This window comes from Chanodichthys erythropterus, chromosome 11, assembly GCF_024489055.1.
Source record: "Chanodichthys erythropterus isolate Z2021 chromosome 11, ASM2448905v1, whole genome shotgun sequence".
In the NCBI taxonomy this organism is placed as follows: domain Eukaryota; kingdom Metazoa; phylum Chordata; class Actinopteri; order Cypriniformes; family Xenocyprididae; genus Chanodichthys; species Chanodichthys erythropterus.
In genome coordinates, this window is record NC_090231.1 from 22,151,074 (window position 1) to 22,161,984 (window position 10,911).

Here is a 10,911-nt window from a genome sequence, read left to right on the forward strand (position 1 = left end):
CTCAGGCCTCCCCGCAGCTCTGCTCTTCTCCTCATCGCTTTTTATATCCTGATGTGTGCTGGCTGCTCATTTCTGAAATATCACTTTCATTGGCAGAATAATACCGCTTTCTGAGTCAGGGGTTAAATACTGGAGGCTCTGGAGGGATTGATTGGTGGATTGAGAGGTTGTGATTGCACTCTCATTTCTTCTTTCTTTTCTGTCCCTCTCTCGGTGTGTCTGTCTGTGTGAGGTGACTGTGTGTATAAAATGTCACCAACCAAACATTCTCTCTCCTGGATGAATTCAGGCTGGATTAAAAAAGTGCTCGCCTACTCTCTGAGCTCTTTTTCCTTTTCAGGACCTTAATTTGCTCTTCACCTTGTTTGCCTACAATTTATTTTAATGCACTTTCTTTTTCATGCTTTTTCTGTTTGCCCATGAATATTCATGATTATATTTTCAAAATGCAACATCCGAAATAAACATTAGTCAGAATGAATTCAGTGTAGGTCAGTATTTTCAAAAGCCTCCACATATGAAACTGGAGCAAACTTGAACCTTACACGCAGTGGGGGGAAAACGTAAACTAAATGCAGGCAGATCCGAAGTGCAAGATTCTAGTCAGTTGTGGTGTGACAGGTTCCTGGAGGGAAAGAAATGAAACTCGTCTAGGCATTTGACAACCTTATTGCTCAGAGCTGATGTACACATAATCAAGGAATAGTCATCAAATCGTTGTGAGGGAGAGGGAGTGTTAATGTTTGTGATTAAAAATTACTGAATAATATGCAATATTTATAATAAATGATTTATCCATGCAAATTTGTATCTTTTTTTTTTTTTTTTCAAATTAATGTTCCCTCATAGACTTAATCTTTAGTCAAAATAACTTTCCCTCCCTCTTCCAGCAACATCTATTCTCTTCTCTGTTGATGAGAGTGGGGCAAAGTGTCACTCACATGAGAAATGCAAAAGACAATAATCCAGTCAATTCCCGGTGGACAAAATCAAGTCCCCTACATTTTTTTCTTGTTTTAGAAGATGTTTCACTCAGATATACCAGCCTGGTCTCACTGTTAATTTGTAGGTATTCATTCGTAACTTTCAAAGACATAAAATGTAAATTTTTGTATGGTTGAATAGGTGCTGAAATGTACAATATGGATGTGTTGGCAGCATTTAAACGTAGCATTACTGCGTTTTTACAGCGAAAAAACGTTAAATATTTACGATTTTTTCATGTCATAAAGATTTCCATTGTGTTGTGGCTTTATTTTGTTGTGTTGTGAACTTATGTTTATTTATTTATTTTTATTTCATTGTGTTGTGCACTACTTGGCCACAGTAGTTATATTTATTATCATTTTGTAGATACATGTAAGATGATCTATAAAAGAAATAACAGACAAACAAGCATAATCACTATAATTTATTTATTGCGAAAATGTCAAAAGTGGTACCAAAAATAGTTAAAATGATGATGAGTGGCAGTTTCAGTCCTCTCTGGCAGTAGTAGTTGTTTTTATTGGGTACAGAGAATAATTTAAAGGGGGTGGTTGCATGCGATTTCACTTTTTTAACTTTAGTTAGTGTATAATGTTGCTGCTTGAGCATAAACAGTATCTGCAAAGTTACAGCGCTGAAAGTTCAATGCACACGGAGATATTGTCTTTTAAAGTTATGGCAGTTTAAAGCCTACAAAAACGGGTGGTTTGGACTACAACGAGCTTCTTCCCGGGTTGGTGACATCATAAACCCTTGCTATTAACATAAACACGCCCCAGGGATCACGCAACAAAGTGAGCGAGGCCATGTGGCGCAGCATAATGAAAGCGGAAGAGTTGTTTACACCGAATGCGAGCTGCGCAACGCGACGCATCAAAAGACATAGAACCCATTATAATCTGTGATATTTTCTACACTGGATGCGGCGCTGAAGACAGCTTCCTGAATCTACATGAGTTTAATGCTGGATTTACACAAAGACTTTTACTGAAAGATGAAGCAGTTCCCACTTTAAAAGCAGAAGCAGTTGTTTATCGCTCCCAAACTGTAAGTACGTTTTATTGTTTGTCTTTTAAACGTAATGTTACAGTTCTGTTGCTATTTTTAATGCATCAAGGACATATACAAAGAGCAACTCGTTTTTGCTAGCCAGTAAGCTAAATTCTAGTTAAACAAACACCAACAAACTTCTATGTTCATAGACAAACAGTTGTTCATGCTATAAATTAAAAGATACCTTTACAAAAATGCGACTACTCAGGCATGTAACGTATTCGGCTACGGTAAAGCTTTAATCAGGATAACACTTTATATTGAAAGCTACCAAACAGCAGTGACAGCAAATAAACACTTTGACACAAATACTAAATGAAATACCATTCATAAGCGTCCTTTAAAAGCCGCGATTGCAGAGGTTCTGCTTTTTCCTCTTCATCTGGGTCTGATTCGGCTCAATTTGATACAGCAATATAGGCGCTATTATTTACTTTCCACCTAAGTGCGTAACTACGAATGGTAAGGGGCGTGGCGTTTCCGGATGCTTCAGCGAATCACGGCAGACTGGGCCAGTTACAAACCTGCTAACCAATCTGAGCACATTGCGTATGTCGGAGGAAGTGGCTTCATAGAAACAGGAAGTTAAACGAGCCGTTCATATGACAGTGGAAACTGAGGCGTAGAATTAAGATAAAATATATGAAAAATACAGCATTTAAAAAAAAAACGAAGCATTAAGACATGTTAAACTGTGCCCCCAAAACACAATCAAGCCTAGAAAAAAAACGCATAACCACCCCTTTAAGTTATTAATCCATTAAAATATGAATCTGGCATCTCTCTGTTTTTTGTCTCTAAAGGCTAGTGACCAAGCCAGGCTGATGTAAATAGGGTGAAATCAATTTCTCATTCAGCAAGACCTGATTGTGCCTTCGTCACATGCTGACAATCACAGCAGTGTTTTTAAAATCAATGTAAATGAAAATCTATCAAATTATTTTCAAGACTTTTGGCCTACATTTAAATTAGCATTTGCTAAGTGTTGTAGTATGATCTTTGTGAAGTGAAGAGCTTTAAATTTTACATGAAGACAGCCTGAAGTAGCAATTACTTCTCAATATCTCAATGGAAGACTATTAGAATTCAGTCTGTGTAAACTGAAGCCTCGCAAATGTAATGTGTCTGTTGCTCATCTCTCGATGTGGTAAGCTGTACTCATGTGGGGTGATTACCCAGCTTGCAGTCCTGTCAATAAGAAAATGGGGTTGACAGAGCTCCCAGTTTCCAAGGCAACCACACAAAACATGATAAACTGATTGGAATATGTCTGCAAATTATATTCACAATACAAGAGGCCGAGGAGGACACTGCAGTACCCGTGGGATTGATTGATTGTTAGATTTATTTATTTATCCTTTGCATTGTTATTGTGGATGATTTCATCTTAGGAAAGGGGATAGAAAAAATCCTACAGTCATCAAGTTAGAGTTGAGTGATGTCAAGAAAGGAAAAAGCTAAAGCCCGGCAGCATGCAGGTCAGGGCAGGACTTCAAAGAGCATAGCAGATGGCTGTCACGAGAGGGGCGCGTGCAAGCGATGGGAGAAGGACAGTGCCAGCACTCATAGATGTGATGACTGAGACATGGTCGATAGCTGTCACTTAACCTTATGAAAAACACTGTTTGAGAAGGGCAAAAGAAACACGCTCGCACACTTGTGGTTTCACTGAAGTTGATTGACGGTTCACATTAATTATGCAGTTTTGTTTGATGATGATCTGTAAGAATGGGTTGGACTAAAGTAACAGTGGTCTCATTTATGGTATTGATTACTGCAGGGTTATTCACAATTCAAAATGAAATGGAATTAAATTCCTGAAATTGGATTGCAGTAGTAAACAGGATGCAGAATTGACATTCAAATTTGAAAGAAATTATTAAAGTTAATTGAAATTCATATAACTAAATTTTAACTAGAAACATTTGTCAAGATAAACTAAGGTCATACTTTAGATTAGGGTCCAATTCTCACTATTTACTATGGATTTTGCATCAGTAAACTCCTAATTACCTCTTATTAATAATTAGTAAGGTAGTTGTTAAGTTTAGTTATTGAGTAGGATTAAGGGATGTAGAATATAGTCATGCAGAATAAGACATTAGTATTAAACAGCCAATATTCTATTAATATGCAGGCTAATAAGCAACTAGTTAATAGTGAGAATTGGACCCTAAACTAAATATTGACTTGACAAAGCCTTGTTTGAAAGTTTTGAAATGTTTTAAAAGCCTTAGGTTTATAGGTAGATAATTCAACTTCCTGTAGGATGTTGCCAATTCAATTTAAACTCATGATTTGAAAGGGACCCAATTCTTCAATTCTGAATTATGCACAACTCTGTTGTACCGAATAGTCCACCCAAAATTATAAATTCTGTGATAATTTACTACCCTCATGTCGTTCCAAACCTGTATGACTTTCTTCTATGTAAAGCCAGTTACACACTCTATGATTTTGGCCACTGTTTGGCTGTCTGAGACCAATTTTGTTGAATCTTGAAAGATTCCTCTGATCCTGGTCCAAAATCTGAAGTCTTTGATAGCTAGTTTGACATTTTCACTGACAGGCAATTAATGACCATTGCGATCAAGTTTTACCTCTAATAAAATTCTGGCAGTCAGAAACTTTTAGGCGCAGTCCTGCAGCGTGGCTTCTCCAACAACAACCGTGATGTTGTCCATATCTAACAATAAAAGTCTGTTTGCAAAGCTTGGGCCGAATTGCAACTGATTTACCAAAGAATTTACAGTGAAATGTACCAAACAAATAAATAATACTCTACTGAGACATTCACATAGTTGAAAATAAATGACCACGTTCCTAATATTAGGATCCTTTAACCCTTCCCTTACACCTTAACCCATCTTTAAATGTAACCATAACCTGTCACTAACCTTACACTCTAAAAAATGCTGGGTTGTTTTAACCCAAATTTGGGTCAAATATGGACAAACCCAACCGTTGGGTTAAAAATGCATTTAAAAATGTAACCCAGTGGTTGGGTTTGTCCATTTTTGACCCAAACTTGGGTTGAAACAACCCAGCATTTTTTAGAGTGTAGCCGTATCCCACCTCAATAGCAGCAAAAGTATTTTGCAATACAACATGAACACAATAAGTACATTGTACTTAACAATTTTTATGTAAGTGCATATAGTAGTTAAAGACACCTAAAATAAAGTGTGACCAAAAAAGTAATTAAAAATCATGAAAAAATAGTCCATATGTCTTGTGTGCTGTAGTTAGAGGCTTCACCATCAATGATGAAAACAGCGCTACTTGTCACAATAAACTTGCTACAAATAACTGAAATAACCAAATAAAACAAAATGCACCAAATCTCTCTGTCTACTTTTAGGTAAATATTTCATAAATGTCATGGAAATTAAGTGCTTTTTATCAGAGGACATGGACAGAACAGAGGATGTTTTTTTTAATTTATTTAATTGGCTTTACACAAATATGCTTCTTAAAGACATGTTTTGATTCTGTGCAGGTCTGGGCGATGCTCCAGTAGCCCGTCAGCAGAATGGCAGAAGGCTAATACTTTTTGGCAGGTATCACTCACCTGAGAAAAGAGAGAGCGAGGCAGTGAAAGGTCATAAGCATAGGTGGAAACACACATTAAGTAGCATAGGTGATCTACACATAAAGTTGCATGTACTTTACCTTAAATACAGTGAAATGACGGAAATGACAAAATTTATAGTACATTGTGGATTTTTTTTCTTTTTACTCTTTCCCGTTTCTGAGAGAATGTGATGGAGTGAAATGGAGTTCGGGGGTTCGTTGGATGATGCAAAAAAAGAGGAAAAGCCTCTCGGCTAGTAAATCTGTTTTGCTTGATTGATTTTAGATTAGCAGTTTAATGAAAACAGACTGTGTTTGGTGAAAGTGCTCTACTGCTATCACTCTACACTCTAAAAAAAAATGGTTCTTCAGCGGTTCTTCAGCGGTTCTTTGGGGTGGTTAAGGTGCTATATAGCACCGCTACCTTATAAAGAACCAGTAAAGCACCTGTATGGTTCTTCAGCGGTTCTTCAGTGGTTCTTCAGCGGTTCCTTGCTGTGGTTAAGGTGCTATATAGCACCACTGCCATACAAAGAACCTGTTAAGCCTCTGTATAGTTCTTTAAAGGTTCTCTAACTCTCTTATTCTCTTAGTTTAGTTGGGGAAAGGATTAAAAACAACATTAAATTACAGTGTATTTTCTAAACATAACCTGGTTCTCAACCTTTTTGTCCCCAAGCCCCTCTACACTGTTAGTGAATATGGGTGTAAATTGGATTGCTATAACTATTTGAGTCTGATTACTTCGTCTTTCTGCGAATTGCTCTCAATATTATAGTAGGCTACACTCAACTGCTCAAATATCTCACTTTCAGCCAAAGGATAATTTCTCTTTAAGGACCCCGTGACAGACGTTTTTTTTTTCTGACGTCATGACTCACGAGACTTTCTGGAGTTTTCTGCTCGGCCGCCATTTTCTTTCCCCTGGACTCGGATGAAATAAGGTAGGTTGGAAATGTTTTAATTAATATACTCGAAAATGCAAAGGTTGAACATGTGTTTTAGCGGTTTAGAGTTAATTAGCGTTGTTTGTGAACATGAATACTAACGAAATCGTAACTAACCGAATTTTTGAATTTTCGCGGCCTGCAGTAACGTTATAAAGGTTAGCGCTAATTGAATATTTCTATTCTATACAAGATGTTGCATTACTTGTTTTATTCTATAGAAATGTATTGTTGTAGTGTTTGGACCATGTAAATATGTCTCTAAATAATTTTTAAAAGAAACGTCTCCTTTACCGTGTAAGCAGCGCGTGCTATTTGAAATGATGCGGGCAGGAAGTGCGTGGGGAGCGGGAGAGACGCTCGAGTCGAGGCTGAGGGGATCCTCGCATTACAATTATTGAGTTTAGGTTTTTAAAGTAATGTTTGTCAGTTCTTTTAGTTGTCTTTTTTTCACGTTAGCTCTGATTTGTTCGACCAAAATGACGAATAAAGTGTGTGAGTAAAGACATATTTAAGGCTTAACGTTACTTCATTTGACTAGCGCGAGGTGTTTTTTTTTTAGTAGAATGAAATGGCACTAAATGAAATGGAAGTATTTACACTACTAATTAATTACTTGTACTGCAGCAAACAAGTTTTTTTTTTTCCATTTATAAACACTGATTCCCCTCTCCCTTTTAGGATCTAAAGCTCCTCAATGTTTGACGACTAAGGACACTTTGCAATAACTTTACATGGTAAGTAATTTCTATAAAAACGGCTATAATTGTTAATAGATAATATGAATTACCAATGTTTGACATGTTTGAATAAAATCCATCTAATGTGGTCTATTGACTTGAATGTCATCCTCATTAACAAACTTTAGACTAAGAATTATCCATTCCAAAACATTCATCAACTCCCTCTTATGCCATCTCAAATGCATGCGACTTTTTTTCTTGTTGTTTTGTATTAATTTTTTTTTTTTTTTTTTTTTGACAGTAGCCATTGACATTAAATTAATCACAGTTCCAGCTAAAAATCTTTACTGTTCTACTGAAGAAAAAAAGTCAACTTGGTTGGCCTGATGGTAAGTAAATTAACAGCTAGCTTTCATTTTTCGTGAAATATCCCTTTAATCAAGAATGATTAAATATATTAGGGTGTAAAGCTAATTTATTAATTGATGCATGTCTTATTTTCAGACTTATAATTATATATTATAAATTCATAATTTTAAATGAAACCAATGACTGATTCAGATGCATTTCTTAATTGCAAATCTGTAGTATTTTAGCACTGACGAAGGCCTGTGTGCTGAAACGCATTGGAAAAATAAAGAATTGATTTTTTTTTTTTAGCTCCTTTGTATTTATTTATTTATTTATTTATTTATTTATTTGTTTGATCCCTCAACGCCACAAGTGTTGCTGGTATTGTCCATAAATATATTAATTGCAAATTTGGCCAGTCATTAATATGAATTATTTTCTTTTTCTTGTCCTTTGCTATTGCATATCTGCAAAAATTTGTATTTCCTATTACAGATTATTGTGCTTTTTTTTTAATTAAGAAAATTAATCACAATTGCTTTATCACAGGCTGAAAACATTCACCTGAGAGAAAGTCCTGAAGACCTCATCAAGGAGTACTTTCTGAGTTGAACGTAAGAATATTCTATTTTGGTTTATTTTCAGAAAAATAAGTCTAAATTTGTGTATTTTGTAGTTATGCTAGCAAAAGGTGACCGAATTTGTTTTTTTTTTTATGTTTACTATTTAGGATAACCAGACAGATGATTGAGGAGCAGCTCACCATGGCGATGTTCATTATTTGGAAGGAGGGGGAGAACTTCATGAACCATCTGCTGACATTGAGGGAGTTAAAGTTTTGAATCAACTTACTTCAGTTACATCAGCTTGTGCCCTGCTTCTAGGTATGACATACATCATCAACCTGGCTTGTCCGAAACCCCTTTGATTTACTTTGTATGTATATGTTAGAGCTGCACAATTTATCGTAGAAAGGTCGCAATCTCGATTCAAACACCCACGCGATCCTACTTTATTAATGACAATGATTCGCCTGCGTCTGTTAAACCTTTGACAAAAATCCTACCGGAACATTCGGTGTTCATGCTGCCACTGATCCAGAAACAGCAGTTTTGAACCACACTGTAGTTATTCAAGGATTTGGTTATTTGATTTCTTTCACAAATATTAAAATTATCACATAAGTAATAAGACAAAAGTTTACAGTTAGGATATAAACACTGGACATCAGATAGTGATCAAAATAGAGAAAATCGAAACTAACATGGTGCTTCAAATAACTGTTGTATATAAATTACCTTGTTAAGCCACTAGGTGGCAACCAGTGACGTTGTCATTGAATCATTCATTCAATAGATTGGATAAGGTTAAACCCTGATTCATCCAGTAGTGAAACAAGTATTTATTAATGAGCCATTAATATATTCAAAACCATTTTTTAAAAATAATTCATTCAAATTAAACATTTTCCGGCAATTAGAGTCCAGCTATTAATATTTTGCTAGAACTAGTAAAATAAATGTTATTTTTAGTTGTCTATTTAGAATCGTGGGAGAATTGCGATCTCTATTTGAAACCAAAATATCATGATTCTCATTTCATCCAGAATCCTGCAGCTCTAGTGTGTGTCTCGTACAAATGTGAAGTTGTATGAATATCCAGTTGTGTTGTTTGAGAATTGCTTTGATTTGTGCAAGGGTAATCACCTTTAAAGGATTAGTTTACCCAAAAATGAAAATTCTGTCATTAATTACTCACCCTCATCATTGGAGGAACAGAAACCTCTCAGACTTCATCAAAAAGATCTTAATTTGTTTTGAGTTCAGAAAAAGCATACGCATAAAATACGAAGTATACTTTGGGCTTTACACACAGTAATGAATGTTTAAAAAGCAAAACAAAAAAGTATTGGGTAAAAGCATCCCCCGTGTTATGTTAACCTAATGATGTTATTTTGTTGAAAGGCCTACAGTTGGAAGCAGCTGTTCTCCTCTTGCCTGCACTGTTCAAGGTGGACCTGGGGTTGCTGTTTGACATTGAGGTGAGCCATGAACAGGTGACTACAGTGTGTGAAGCACAATCTAATCAAAGCACGAAGTACTTATTGCACATTTTGTTATAATTTAGCTTATAAGGTTTGCCTTTCAAATAAATATGTGAAGATGGTTAATGCTATTATCCCCTCTTCTCCAGGGCCATGCTCAGACCAGCCCTCCTGTCGTCCCAACACCTAAGATAGTGCCTAAAGCCTGCAGGAGGATCATCTCATGCAGTATGACCACATTTTGTTCACGTTGGATGGCCAGTTAATCACAGAGTAGAGTGAGGACATCTTGATGGCACTGGGCCTCCTCCTGTGTGTATATTTTGCGTTTGGAATCGAATCCAATCCAGTGCCCGAAAGGACTGAAAAAGACACTGACCTTTTTGAAGTATGTTGTTTTGAAATTGAAGGATGCAGTCGGACTTCCTGTCACTGTAAAATGAGTGTACAACTCAATCTGTGAGTAGACTTTTGGAGTCAATACTCTCTCTTGCTCCCTTTCTTATGGTTTAAGTTCCAGTTTCTATATTTTTTTTGAAATCCCGAAGGACAAAAAAGAAACTGCAGGACTTCAGAGCATAACTCAGTATGTAAAAACAGGACTATTGTCTTCAAAAATGTACATATTTCAAGCTTGTTGCATTATTTTGTATAAAAGGGGAGTATAATGTGAGTTTATTTGCTGCTGAAAGAAATAAATTAAAAGGTTTTGAAAGTGTAATGTATTTTGTTTTTCAGTAAGCATTTAGTACATGATTTTGAATCTTTGAAGTCATGATTTGGTAAGAAATTATTAATTATCGTTCATAAAAGTGTAATTTAGAAGCATATTGACTCATCTACAGTAGTACCTGGCATGATAACGGGCCCTGCTAGCTCAAAAAACAATATATGGCACCTCTAATTTGACAAATGTGCTAGAAAACTATAAGAATAGGTGCTATATAGCACCAGAAAAGGTTCCCCTATCATAACGAGCCAAAGAACCACTGCTGGTGCTATATGGCACCTCTTATGGTTCTATATAGCACCATACGACAAGGTGCCATATAGCACCTTTAAAGATAGGTGCTATATAGCACCAAAAAAGGTTCCGCTATGATTACGAGCCAAAGAACCATTTTTGGTGCTATATAGCACCATTTTTCTTTAGAGTGTATCAAAGGCACTGTCTTGGAGGGAGCCAAATCACTCTGTGCTCCCATTAGACAAGGCAAAGAGAAGGTAGGACGTGCTGGGCTAATAGCAATTTCCCCTCAGACAGATAATAGTA

The 10,911-nt window shown here is 36.2% G+C and overlaps 1 long non-coding RNA gene across 1 annotated transcript; it reads left to right on the forward strand.

The window, feature by feature from the left end:
* The first annotated feature begins 6,466 nt into the window (after positions 1-6,466).
* Positions 6,467-10,677, forward strand: LOC137030353 (uncharacterized). The gene is made up of 7 exons (XR_010896401.1): positions 6,467-6,557; positions 7,242-7,297; positions 7,545-7,632; positions 8,144-8,208; positions 8,325-8,478; positions 9,559-9,635; positions 9,788-10,677. It is a non-coding gene; the product is annotated as an uncharacterized lncRNA (long non-coding RNA).
* The last annotated feature ends 234 nt before the right edge of the window (positions 10,678-10,911 follow it).